Below are 3,973 nucleotides of genomic sequence, written 5' to 3' on the forward strand. Positions count from 1 at the left end.
TGTGGTAGTAGAGGACTGTATGTGTGGTAGTGGAGGGCTGTATGTGTGGTGGTGGTGGGTCTGTATGTGTGGTAGTGGAGGGCTCTATGTATGGTTGTGGTGGGTCTGTATGTGTGGTGGTGGAGGCCTGTATGTGTGGTAGTGGAGGTCTGTATGTGTGGTAGTGGAGGTCTGTATGTGTAGTAGTGGAGGTCTGTATGTGTGGTAGTGGAGGTCTGTATGTGTGGTAGTGGAGGTCTGTATGTGTTGTATTGGAGGCCTGTATGTGTTGTAGTGGAGGTCTGTATGTGTGGTGGTGGTGGGTCTGTATGTGTGGTGGTGGAGGGCTGTATGTGTGGTGGTGGAGGTCTGTATGTGTGGTGGTGGACGTCTGTATGTGTGGTAGTGGAGGTCTGTATGTGTGGTGGTGGAGGTCTGTATGTGTGGTAGTGGAGGTCTGTATGTGTGGTAGTGGAGGCCTGTATGTGTTGTAGTGGAGGCCTGTATGTGTGGTGGTGGTGGGTCTGTATGTGTGGTGGTGGAGGTCTGTATGTGTGGTGGTGGAGGTCTGTATGTGTGGTAGTGGAGGCCTGTATGTGTGGTCGTGGAGGTCTGTATGTGTGGTAGTGTAGGCCTGTATGTGTGGTGGTGGTGGGTCTGTATGTGTGGTGGTGGGTCTGTATGTGCAGTAGTGGAGGCCTGTATGTGTGGTAGTGGTGGGTCTGTATGTGTGGTAGTGGAGGTCTGTATGTGTGGTAGTGATGGGTGTGTATGTGTGGTAGTGGAGGTGTGTATGTGTGGTAGTGGTGGTCTGTATGTGTGGTAGTGGAGGCCTGTATGTGTGGTAGTATTGGGTCTGTATGTGTGGTAGTTTAGGTGTGTATGTGTGGTAGTGGTGGTCTGTATGTGTGGTGGTGGAGGTCTGTATGTGTGGTGGTGGAGGTCTGTATGTGTGGTGGTGGAGGTCTGTATGTGTGGTGGTGGAGGTCTGTATGTGTGGTGGTGGAGGTCTGTATGTGTGGTGGTGGAGGTCTGTATGTGTGGTGGTGGTGGTCTGTAGGTGTGGTAGTGGAGGCCTGTATGTGTGGTAGTGGTGGAGGTCTGTATGTATGGTAGTGGAGGTCTGTATGTGTGGTGGTAGAGGTCTGTATGTGTGGTGGTGGAGGTCTGTATGTGAGGTAGTGGAGGTCTGTATGTGTGGTAGTGGAGGTCTGTATGTGCGGTAGTGGAGGCCTGTATGTGTGGTAGTGGAGGCCTGTATGTGTGGTAGTGGAGGCCTGTATGTGTGGTAGTGGAGGTCTGTATGTGTGGTAGTGGAGGTCTGTATGTGTGGTGGTGGAGGTCTGTATGTGTGGTGGTGGAGGTATGTATGTGTGGTAGTGGAGGCCTGTATGTGTGGTGGTGGGTCTGTATGTGTGGTGGTGGAGGTCTGTATGTGTGGTAGTGGAGGTCTGTATGTGTGGTAGTGGAGGTCTGTATGTGTGGTAGTGGAGGTCTGTATGTGTGGTAGTGGTGGGTCTGTATGTGTGGTAGTGGTGGATCTGTATGTGTGGTAGTGGAGGGTCTGTATGTGTGGTAGTGGAGGTCTGTATGTGTGGTAGTGGAGGCCTGTATTTGTGGTTGTGGTGGGTCTGTATGTGTGGTAGTGGAAGTCTGTATGTGTGGTGGTGGTGGGCCTGTATGTGTGGTGGTGGAGGTCTGTATGTGTGGTAGTGGTGGGTCTGTATGTGTGGTGGTGGAGGCCTGTATGTGTGGTAGTGGAGGTCTGTATGTGTGGTAGTGGAGGTCTGTATGTGTAGTAGTTGAGGTCTGTATGTGTGGTAGTGGAGGTCTGTATGTGTGGTAGTGGAGGTCTGTATGTGTAGTAGTGGAGGTCTGTATGTGTGGTGGTGGTGGGTCTGTATGTGTGTGGTGGTGGAGGTCTGTATGTGTGGTAGTGGTGGATCTGTATGTGTGGTGGTGGTGGGTCTGTATGTGTGGTAGTGGAGGGCTGTATGTGTGGTGGTGGTGGGTCTGTATGTGTGGTAGTAGAGAACTGTATGTGTGGTAGTGGAGGGCTGTATGTGTGGTGGTGGTGGGTCTGTATGTGTGGTAGTGGAGGGCTGTATGTGTGGTGGTGGTGGGTATCTATGTGTGGTAGTGGAGGTCTGTATGTGTGGTGGTGGAGGCCTGTATGTGTGGTGGTGGAGGCCTGTATGTGTGGTAGTGGAGGCCTGTATGTGTGGTAGTGGAGGTCTGTATGTGTGGTAGTGGAGGTCTGTATGTGTGGTTGTGGAGGTCTGTATGTGTGGTGGTGGAGGTATGTATGTGTGGTAGTGGAGGCCTGTATGTGTGGTGGTGGGTCTGTATGTGTGGTGGTGGAGGTCTGTATGTGTGGTAGTGGAGGTCTGTATGTGTGGTAGTGGAGGTCTGTATGTGTGGTAGTGGAGGTCTGTATGTGTGGTAGTGGTGGGTCTGTATGTGTGGTAGTGGTGGATCTGTATGTGTGGTAGTGGAGGGTCTGTATGTGTGGTAGTGGAGGCCTGTATGTGTGGTAATGGAGGCCTGTATTTGTGGTTGTGGTGGGTCTGTATGTGTGGTAGTGGAGGTCTGTATGTGTGGTGGTGGTGGGCCTGTATGTGTGGTGGTGGAGGTCTGTATGTGTGGTAGTGGTGGGTCTGTATGTGTGGTGGTGGAGGCCTGTATGTGTGGTAGTGGAGGTCTGTATGTGTGGTAGTGGAGGTCTGTATGTGTAGTAGTGGAGGTCTGTATGTGTGGTAGTGGAGGTCTGTATGTGTGGTAGTGGAGGTCTGTATGTGTTGTAGTGGAGGTCTGTATGTGTGGTGGTGGTGGGTCTGTATGTGTGTGGTGGTGGAGGTCTGTATGTGTGGTAGTGGTGGATCTGTATGTGTGGTGGTGGTGGGTCTGTATGTGTGGTAGTGGAGGGCTGTATGTGTGGTGGTGGTGGGTCTGTATGTGTGGTAGTAGCGGACTGTATGTGTGGTAGTGGAGGGCTGTATGTGTGGTGGTGGTGGGTCTGTATGTGTGGTAGTGGAGGGCTGTATGTATGGTTGTGGTGGGTCTGTATGTGTGGTAGTGGAGGTCTGTATGTGTGGTGGTGGTGGTCTGTATGTGTGGTGGTGGAGGTCTGTATGTGTGGTAGTGGTGGGTCTGTATGTGTGGTGGTGGAGGCCTGTATGTGTGGTAGTGGTGGACTGTATGTGTGGTAGTGGAGGGCTGTATGTATGGTTGTGGTGGGTCTGTATGTGTGGTAGTGGAGGTCTGTATGTGTGGTGGTGGTGGTCTGTATGTGTGGTGGTGGAGGTCTGTATGTGTGGTAGTGGTGGGTCTGTATGTGTGGTGGTGGAGGCCTGTATGTGTGGTAGTGGAGGCCTGTATGTGTGGTAGTGGAGGTCTGTATGTCTGATGGTGGTGGGTCTGTATGTGTGGTGGTGGTGGGTCTGTATGTATGGTGGTGGTGGGTCTGTATGTATGGTGGTGGTGGGTCTGTATGTGTGGTAGTGGAGGTCTGTATGTGTGGTAGTAGAGGACTGTATGTGTGGTAGTAGAGGCCTGTATGTGTGGTGGTGGTGGGTATCTATGTGTGGTAGTGGAGGTCTGTATGTGTGGTAGTAGAGGACTGTATGTGTGGTAGTGGAATCCTGTATGTGTGTTAGTGGAGGTCTGTATGTGTGGTAGTAGAGGACTGTATGTGTGGTAGTGGAGGGCTGTATGTGTGGTGGTGGTGGGTATCTATGTGTGGTAGTGGAGGTCTGTATGTGTGGTGGTGGAGGCCTGTATGTGTGGTGGTGGAGGCCTGTATGTGTGGTAGTGGAGGCCTGTATGTGTGGTAGTGGAGGTCTGTATGTGTGGTAGTGGAGGTCTGTATGTGTGGTAGTAGAGGACTGTATGTGTGGTAGTGGAGGCCTGTATGTGTGGTGGTGGTGGGTATCTATGTGTGGTAGTGGAGGTCTGTATGTGTGGTAGTAGAGGACTGTATGTGTGGTAGTGGAGG

The sequence above is a fragment of the Procambarus clarkii genome, chromosome 24 (genome assembly GCF_040958095.1).
Source record: "Procambarus clarkii isolate CNS0578487 chromosome 24, FALCON_Pclarkii_2.0, whole genome shotgun sequence".
Classification (NCBI taxonomy): domain Eukaryota; kingdom Metazoa; phylum Arthropoda; class Malacostraca; order Decapoda; family Cambaridae; genus Procambarus; species Procambarus clarkii.